Genomic DNA, 10,419 nt, shown 5'->3' with positions numbered 1-10,419 from the left:
AGTCCTGCATCGCGAGCCCTGGATCTTGAATCGTGGCTGTGGTCCTGGATCATAGGTCCTGGATGGATATCCTCGTGGATTCATCTTCCTATTATAGACACATGCATTTCCAAACATTTGGACTACCTATGTTGCAAATGTATTATCTTTTCAATTTACACACGGCATCTATTGCACGTCTGTCCGTCCTGGGAGAGGGATCCCTCCTCTGTTGCTCTCCCTGAGGTTTCTCCCATGTTCCCCTTTAAACTGTGGGTTTTCTTCGGAAGTTTTTCCTTGTACGATGTGAGGGTCTAAGGACAGAGGGTGTCGTATTGTCATACTGATATTCTGTACACACTGTGAAGTCCACTGAGACAAATGTAACATTTGTGATATTGGGCAATATAAATAAACATTGATTGATAGTGGATGCTGGTATGAGATAGGGCTACCTTCGTGAACTTTTCCAAAGGTGGAGTTAACCAGTGGCACGTCCACACTTATAGCCATGGTGGTGATCAGTGGTGCGATATCTGCTGAGAAGTCCTTGTATACCTCGCTGACTTTGAGGACATCTGGGTCTGGCAGCTCCCCCCGCACGGCCTTGTAACGTGTTTATATGATGATTAGGACTTTAAGAGCAATTTTACACTCAGACAACAATCACAAAGTTGTAGCAGGCTACATACAATTACTTAGGACAATAGATATTACCTTACACCGTCAGCAACTGTAAACTGATTTGGCTTAGTGGAAAAGAACACCATATCACTCACTCTGCCTGGTTTCACACCCTATTAATTACACAAAAGAATTGTCAAATTAATTGAAATGGTTGTTGATGCAACATACTAAATCAGCTCTTGGCACAAAGGAAATAAACGGTGGATTGGTTGTAAACACATATTGTACTTACCATGGTTCTTGGCTTGTGCCATCGCTGCTCTGTTTCAGTGCAGCTAAGGACAGGGGGTACAGCAGCCAGGTTGAGTGTGGAGTAGTGTGCGGCAGTGGCGTAGCCGCCATAGGGCCAGGCCCACCCAGTTTACTCATTGGCCCACCCTGAGAAAGCTTCGGTGTCATTTTAAAAACTTCTTTTTTTTAAAATTATTTAATTATTATTATAAAAAAATGTATTCACCCATTGAGAATATCCAAGCATTCAAAGTGAAATTCAAGTGAACAAATATCGAGTTTAATTAATGTTGTATGTGTTTTATCCTCTGAACCGAACTCATTTACGGTAAAAACTGATTGTTGGTTCCGGCGCGCGCCATAATAACGTGAGAGAGGCAGAGAGCTGCCTGCAAAATAAATGATGGCTCAAAGTTCACTAATGAACTTTGGTTTTAAAAAAAAAAAGGCAGACTCCAAGAAGAGCCCCCACTGCCCTCATCTAGCAGCGATCTATACGATCATTTTCTGATAACGATGAAATAGCCTCGCCTCCCTCTCCCTCTCCCCACCTCTCCTGCTGCTGGGCTGTCAGAAGAAAATAAATGTTAACGGAAACACTGCCGCACGGTTCCCTCGTCCCTTGGAAGAGGCGGAGAGGTGGGTGTTTTTCATCTGCTGGTGGACAGTCCGGAGAGATATACACAGGGTTGGGTTGTAACGGAATACTTGTAACGGAATACATGTAACGGCATTACGTAATCAGAATACAAAAATCAAGTGTATTCAGCTGGCGTTACATTTGAAAAATGAGTAATCTGATTACAGTTACTTTCGTAAACCTGAAGTGAATACATTTTGGAATACTTATTGGAATTATTGGTGGAAAAGTTTCCTCACAAAATGTAATATTCATTACCGGCAGAACTGTGTGCACACTGCACGGTGCTGCAGCATGTCTGTGAGCGAGAGAGAGATGCAGGTAGTGATGGGTCGTTCGCGAACGATTCGTTATTTTTGAACGAATCTTTGAAGTGAACGAGATGAACTGATTCCTCCCACAAAACGATTTGTTTGTTTGAGTCGCCGCCTTCCGCCAATAGCTAAAGAGAAGCTGTTTGCGAACGACGAACTTAAAGAGCCTGTGACACGAGTTTCCCCCATCATCCAAACCCATCAATTTGAGTAAATATTGTCCCCTTGAAAACCGTTACTGAACTGATTTGGGATATTTGTACTTTGATAACCATTAATCTGCCCTTCAATGTTGACCATTTTCTGGATCTTCTCGGGGATTCTTCAAGTCCCGCCAAATGATGTGTGACGTCATTGCGGGCACAGCGCTCCAGCTGCACCGTTCAGGATCCCAGCATCTGCATGTAAACGCACAATGGCGCACACAGCAGACAGCGATGACAGTTTAATTTTGAACGTGTCTGAGAGCTCATATGAGGCTGAAGGATCGGTTTATGTTGTATCTGTTAGAAGTTTAGGAATTAGGTGCGTCAATATGGGCGATAATACAGTCATGTAGCCAGTGGTGGACTGGGACTAAAAATCAGCCCGGGACTCTCGACCGGCCCACTTCGCTAGTAAATTGTCAACGGGGGGAGTGGGGGATGTGCAAGTGATTTATCCGACCGGCCCACTTCGGTACCGGCCCATCGGGATTTGTCCCGATGGCCGGTCCGCCACTGCACCCAGCCCAGGGGCCTAATTTATAAAGGGATATACGCTCAAAAAATGGCGTACGCCAGTTTCTACGCAATGTTTGCGATTTATAAAATACTAACTTGACGGGAAAACGTGCGGTCCTCCACGCAAACTCTAACCCATGCGTATGCACTAAGCACAAAAACGGGAGAGACGAGAAACTGCGACACCGTTGGCAGAAGGAAGAATGGAGAGAAATATGTGGAAATAATACCATAAATAAAACGTTACCTCTCATTTATCATATGAAGAATTCATTTTCAAACATTGATTAAAGCCAATCTTAAAATGATTAAACAAACGCCTGTTTGAGACTCCTCAGTGCACACAAAAACATAACTTGGAGAAATAAATAAATATGGATATGTTATTTAAAACCACCTCGAATATGTTGTGTTAATGTTATGAAATGTTTTTCAAGTTTTTTTCTCGAAATGCCGGGGATTTTTTGGAATCGTCCGCAGAAGGCTGGGGACGTTGCTCGCCGTTCCCGCATGGGCTTTCCAACCAACGGGCTGACGATGCACGACCTGCTGGGTCGACCAGCAACCCGATTGCTACCTTGTGGGCTTGTTTCTTCGGGGCGTGCGGCTGCGCGCTCCGGAGCCTGTCTGGCCTCTCCTGCCTTCCGGGGATATCCAGACGCCACTCACGTTTTTATCGGCGCCTGGGTGGCGCACTCCTGGACCCCCTCTCGCCTCGACAGTTCCGGACGTCGCCCATGCTCCATCGGCCCATGGGTGGCGCGCTCCGGGACCCTGTCTGACCTCTCATCTGTCCATGGCTCCTTCCTCCCGGGGAGACTGCTCCTGCCTTCCGGGGATACCTCAAGGCTTGCCGAGGATTTTGTGCCCGCCGCCGCTGTGCATTTGCCTGTGGCCGGGTTGCTCTCCTGCTTCCCGGGGATACCTCAACGCCTGCTGAGGACTTCGTGCCCGCCGCCGCTGCGCGTCTGCCTGCGGCCGGTTGCGCTCCTTCCTCCCGGGGGGACTGCTCCTCTCTTCCGGGGATACCTCGACGCCTGCCGAGGACTTCGTGCCCGCCGCCATTGTGCGTCTGCCTGCGGCCGGGTTGCGCTCCTTCCTCCCGGGGTGACCGCTCCTGCCTCCCTGAGCTCTGTCCTTCCGGAGATTTCATGCCCGTCGCCGCTGTGTCTTCACCTTCGGCCGGGCAGCGCTCTTTCCTGCTGGGTTCGCCACGACACCTACTGCGGCCCCCTTACGACGGCCCGTTCCGGCCCGCCGCCGGTGGGGGTGCCCTCACCCTCGTTAGGGCCCCTACCCTCTCCTGCGGCCCCCCTTTCGTCGGCCCGTTCCATGGCCCGGCCCTCGCCTGCGACCCCACCCTCCTCAGCCCCTGTGGTGCTTCCTCCACGGACGCAAGGATTTATTTTTCCACGTTTGAATTCTGGGGGGGCTTGTGTGGTGACCACCTATTAATACACTGGTTCATAATTCACACATGGAACTACAGTTGGGGTTTTGTTTCCACACGGACATGTTGTGTGTTGTCTATATATGTTGTGTGCCCTCCTGGCTTCTCTCTCTTCTTCCCGGACTGCAACCGGACAACATGACCTTAGTTACTCTCCAATAAAGTACCCTTTTGCACCTTCATTGCACCGCCTCTGACTCCCTATCTCTCGGCACTACAAGTGACACGACCACCACAACATCCAACTTCATTCGTCACTGCAAAAAAAAAACACAGAGATAGGTGCGTGTATTAGCTAGAAAGCTAACGTTAAGTTTAAGCTACGTTAGACTTGGTTTCAAATCGATTAAGCATTGCAAAGAGAAGACAAAATGGTAAATTAACACTAGAACCGCCAAGGGATTCATTTGGACTAACCCTGATACTGACGGGCCGTCAGGAGAGAGAGAGAGAGGAAAAGAGATGCCTCGTTTATTTCCCCTGTGTTATTATCAGAAGTTACTGTAAACTTTTGAATAATGTAGTTCATCTACTTTTAGTAGTTTGTTTAAATGTTTTAATTATGTTGTTTTTGTTTGTAGAAGTGCATCATTCCTTGATTTATTGTAAAAATGAATCTGAACTTTTTTATCTGTTATGATGATAAACTGAAGCAATTTCAAAATTAACCCAATTAAGTGAGTTTTAAATCGTCCTACTTAGTTTATAAGGAAATTATGAAGAGGAACAAATTAAATGATGTGAAAATGATATCTATGTAGGTGCTGCTGACGCTGTTGGCGGTTCTAGTGTTAACAGAAATGTAAATTAAATATGTGTAATGGCAAATGCCATATATGATTTTCTTACCTGGAATTCTGCCTTTTTGAACAGACTTGTTGAGTCCTAGCTATATTGTCTGCAGTTCTAGGGTTAATATGAATCTAATATGATTGTCATCGGTCTAAATTAGATTTTAAATGATTAACTGTGTATGTAATGAAGATCATAGTGTGGGTTAAATCCATTTTCATAACCACTGTCTTTTAACTGATTTAAATTCGGAAACTGGGCTTATTCATCAGAATTTTGTATGACTTGACTTGACTTGCTTGACCTGAGCAATGACTTGACTTGACTTGCTTGATACTTGTAGGTCAAGACTTGAGACTTGCTCATGACTTGCACATGTAGGACTTACTCCCACCTCTGCTCTATCTATCTATATCTCTATCTATCTATCACTATCTATGGCCCAATCCCAAACCACTCCCTCGACCCTACCCCTCCGTGACGGAGTGAACTCCGTCTGTAGCCACACTCGCAGCTCAACGACGAGGCTCCCTCCTGTCAGATGGAGGGAGTAAATACAGCAGCAAGCTTTGGGACGGCCTCCCCTCTCTCCGGCAGAAACAGGAAATGCCGTAACTGTATGTAAAAACAGTTTCAAATCAGCATCTCTTTGACAAAAAATGTAAATTAATAACTCAAATAAAACTCCAATCATCTTTAATTGTGTTACTTTTTTGTAAAGCTCTTTTAGTTTTAAACCTTTTTTAAGATTGACAAACATCATATGTGTAATTCATGGCACAATTCAAACGGGATCGAAAGATAAGTTTTCTCTCTCCATTGACTTCAATACATAATTTTTCAGAAATAAGGTCCCATGGGGCGGAAGTAGATGGGCGTGACTTCGAATAGAATTCTATAGAGTGGCGAAGTCCCTCCCCTTCCGGGGGACCTCCATTTCGGAAAAAGTAGGCTTGTTTGCATGGATGTATAATAAGAACTGGATACAGCGTGGGAGGCGGGGCCTCATTCATTCCTAGAGTTGCTCATTAGTGCATGATGATAAAATGGCCCAACTTTTGAGAGAGCGAAACGCCTAAGAAGTACCCGTATGTGCGCTCATAGCGCATGCGCAACTTTAACCAAAATGCTCGTTCACATCAAGCACGTCAATTTCCGTACACGTAACAGCACTGAGGTTACCTACTGTAACCCAGCTTCTATGAGTAAATGGCGCAGCCCTCTAAGGCTATCGCTATTGGGTTATCCCTCTGCGCCCCCGCGCAGCACTGAAACACTTGTAGTCCACGCCCACCGGCCAGGTGGGCCCCACCCTAGGGCCTCCTTCCGGTATAAATAGGAAGGGTGCCCGGCAATCTACTCCCATACAATATAACTTTTCTTCAGCTATTCGTAGAGCCAGTGGGGCCCAGCGCTTAGAGGGCTGTGCCATTTACTCATAGAAGCTGGGTTACAGTAGGTAACCTCAGTTCTATTTCGTATATGGCTTCGCCCTCTAAGGCTATCGCTATTGGGTTAAGGGCGAAGCATGATGTAGTCTGCGCCCCACTGGGTCCGTCCGGCACTAGAAGCACAGACATACCTGCTTAATAACACCCCCTGCCTGTTGTGCCATGCGTAATGGCGCATCACCGTCCATGGAACATAGCAAAACATGCCTATTTTCCTGACGGGGTGAAGGCTGGGAACAATGCATACCGACCGTTGTGAGAAAGTAGAGACGAAGGTCCCACCTTGTCCTGCGATCATAGAGGGGGAACAGCCGTTCTCTCCGTGTCAGCCAGGTAGGAGAGCTCTCAACTGGATCCCTGACGTCACTCACTCTGACCAGGCACTCCCTACGAAGTGTGTCAGAGGAAGGGGAACATCCCTCTCCTACGAGTGGAAAAAAGGGCCGCTCTCTGTGTGCCGCGAGGCAGGAGAGAGGCGCACAGCTGGATCCCTGACGTCACTCACTCTGACAGAACACCCAGTACAGGGCGTGTCAGAGAGGAAAGGGAGACATCCCTCAAATAAAATTGAATAAATGAACAGGGGGAAGACCAAGATGCAGCCGTGCAAATATCTTCCACTGACATTCCTCCGCGCAACGCCGTGGAGGAGGAAATTCCTCTGGTGGAGTGCGCTTTGATATTCTCCGGAGGCTCCACCCCAGAGGAGACATATTCCTGTGACACAGCCTCACACAGCCAGTGTGACAGCCGTTTTGTAGACAGAGGTTGCCCGATCGAGCACTCTCTGTAATGCACAAACAGGCGCTGAGAACGGCGCAATGCCGCCGTGCGCGCCACATAGCAGGACAGCGCGCGCACCGGACAGAGGAGATGAGATGTGGCTTCTTCCTCCGACCTGTGAGGAGGGGGGAAGAAGCCAGCCAGGGTGATCACTCTTGACCTAAAAGAGTTGTGATAACCTTAGGCATGAAGCCGGGTTAGGGCGTAAAACAGCTGAACTGCATCTCATTGGATCCGGAGACATGACGGAGCCACAGGGAGAGCATACAAATCACTCACCCTTTTCTCTGATAGAGCCAAAAGCAGTACTACTTTGGCTGAATACAGTTAAGGGGAACCTGATCAGGTTCAAATGAGGCTTTGCTTTAGTGCGCGTAACACCAAAGCCAAATCCCACTGAGGCGCCAGTGTGCGTTAGGGGTCTGAGTCTCCATACTCCTCGCATACAACGGCTGCTGCGCTCTGCGAGCCCCTCGGTTAAAATCGCCGGGAATATACATTGCTCTGATGGAGAGCAACGTGTGTGCGCGCCCAGAACAGCAGCCGCCTGGCTGCGTTCAGAAGCTGCGCAGATCGTACTCCTCCCTGGCGATTGAGGTAGGCTGCTTCCATAGCCGTGGCCTGTTGTCTGTGCAAATCAACACATGTTTGATTGTACAGCAACGGGGCGACTCCCCCGTTCTTTTCCGAGATTTAGAAAAATAGCGGGAGTAAACCGCGCAAGACACTGTTCCTGGGATAACGGGAGTGTTTCTTGTATCCCATGGAACTGCTGGGGGGAGAGGCTTCTCTGTGATGTGCCGTAATGGTCGTCATGGTGACGTGCCACGCCATCGCCACCGCTGCCCGTGAAGCAAAAGGGCTGCGAGGGAGTTTCCACACGCTGCATTCCACTCCGTCTCTCATCATGAGGCGCGTACACGCCCAGAGGATGAGAGGTGTGTGTATGCTGTCCACACGAGGCGTTATAACGGTGCTCGTGGATTTATTATGACCGTGGAGGCATATCTGGGACAGAGGAATGCCTCGAGCTCTGCAGTTTAGAAACCAATAGGTTAAAACAGCAGGCTTCTGCAGTGAATGAAGCACCTCTGGAGTGTCCCCCAGTTGGAAGAGACCCAGGGGAATCCCCCCCCCCCGTGACCAGCTGACGCCAATGCCGAGCAGCTGCGTCACGGAGAGTGCTGTGTGGGTTGTGACACGCCGGAGGAGAGCTGTCAGTTTCTCCACTCGCTGCCGCGAGAGCGCGCTCTGCTGCTGGCTGAGTTTTTAATTCCACTCCAGATAAACGTTTGTCTGAGAGGGAAGGGAACAGCTCTTCTTCCAATTTATTATGAAACCCAGGCTTTGACAGATGCGATACGAGATGTAGCCTACCGTCTGTAAAGCGACTTCCTCCCTGGAGCGAGCCAGCAACTAGCAGGTCGTCCAGAGGAAACCACCCTCTCATCCCTCCTCTGTGTAGCGGCTCCAGCCTTATCTACACAAAAATGGGAGGAGCCAGGAAATATCCAAACCGCAGACGATTGTCTGGTCTGATATTCCCTGAAATGAGAAAACGCAGGAATTTCCTGCGTTTTGGGGTGATGGGTACGTGGAAGTATGCATCCTTCAGGTGGAAGTGAACCAGTCGTCCTGGTGAACACATTCCAGCACCTGTTTGATCGTCAGCATGTGGAATACTGACAGATCGAGGATGTCTCATTGCCCCTGTCTTTTTCGGGATTAGAAAAATAACGGGAGTGAAAACCCCTGATTTTTCTCCCTTTGAGGAACCCTGGAAATATCCTCTTTCAACAGGAGTTCCAGCAGCTCGGATTGGAGCGCAAGACATAGCTTCTGGGAGGACAGGAGTGTTTCCTGTATCCCATTGAACTGTGGGGGGGGGGCAAACTGCAGGGCGTATCCTCTGCTGATCAGCCTGCTCATCCATCTGTCCATCAGACACACGCGCTGCCACGCCGAGAAACACTCTGAGAGCGGGCCCACATGCTCGAGATGTGTTGTGGTCGTCATGACGACGAGACACGCCAGAGCCCTCCTGTGAGGAGGCCTCCACACGCTGCACTTCACTCCGACTCTCATCATGAGGTGCGTACATGCTCAGAGGATGAGTGGAGGTGTGTGCAGTGACATCCACATGAGGCGTTACCACGGCGCTCATGGGTTTATTGTGCGGTGGCATATCTCGGACAGAGGAATGCCGCGAGGTCTGTGGTTTAATAACCGAAAAGTTATAACCACCAGGCCTCTGCAGCGAACCCCGCTGCCTACTAATCAACAGATTGGAGGCAGCTGGCCCTGATTTTCTTCCCCTTGGGGAACCCTGGAAATAGCCTCTTTCAACAGGAGTTCCCGTAGCTCTGCTTGGAGCGCAAGCCACTGTTCTCGGGATGACAGTCGTGTCTCCTGTATCCCGTTGAACTGTGGGGGGGGGGAGGCGAACTGCAGGGTGTACCCTCTGCTGATCAGCCTGTCCATCCATCTGTCCATCAGACACACGCGCTGCCACGCCGAGAAACACTCTGAGCGCGGCGCACATGCTCGAGATGTGTTGTGGTCGTCATGACGACGAGCCACGCCAGAGCCCTCGCCGCCGCTGCCCGTGAGGCAACCCAAGGTGGGCCTAGAGCGAAAAGGCTGTGAGGAGGCCTCCACACGTTGCATTTCACTCCGCCTCTCATCATGAGGCGCGTACACGCTCAGAGGATGGGTGGAGGTGTGTGCAGTGATATCCACATGAGGCGTTACCACGGCGCTCATGGGCTTATTGTGACCGTGTGTAGGTGGCGTATCTCGGACAGAGGAATGCCGCGAGGTCTGTGGTTTAATAACCGAAAAGTCATAACCACCAGACCTCTGCAGCGAACCCTGCTGCCTACCAATCAACAGATTGGAGGCAGCTGGTGTTACTGTGCTCCTCAGCTTATTAATCGATAGATTAAAATGCGCAGGCTTTTGTAACAAACCCTGCTGGCTATTAACCGATAGGTCATAGGCAGCTGGTTCACCCAGAGTGGGGGATATGTGAAACACATTTGAAACTGATGACTGAGCCAACATGTTGGGAAATAAGCTTCTTTTATTTTCCTCACACTCCCTCCCAAACCGTCAAGGCCGCTCTGTTTCCTCGGCGGCTCTCATGGAGCAGACGCCGAACGGGAGTACCTCACTCTCTTTTTACCCCCCCTCTCCTGGTGGGGGGGCGGAGGCGCGGGACGGTGCCCCTGCCGCCGCTGACGGACGAGTCTGACGCCTCGGCTGCGGTTGCTGCGAGTGTCTCTCTGCCTGCCGCTGTGGCCGGGTTGGCCGCTGCTGCTACCGCTGGTGCCGCTGATGCTTCACCGCCGGCTGGAGCCAGCCGACGTGC

Source organism: Gymnodraco acuticeps, unplaced genomic scaffold (assembly GCF_902827175.1).
Source record: "Gymnodraco acuticeps unplaced genomic scaffold, fGymAcu1.1, whole genome shotgun sequence".
Taxonomy (NCBI): Eukaryota; Metazoa; Chordata; class Actinopteri; order Perciformes; family Bathydraconidae; genus Gymnodraco; species Gymnodraco acuticeps.
Note: the sequence above shows the minus strand (reverse complement) of the source record.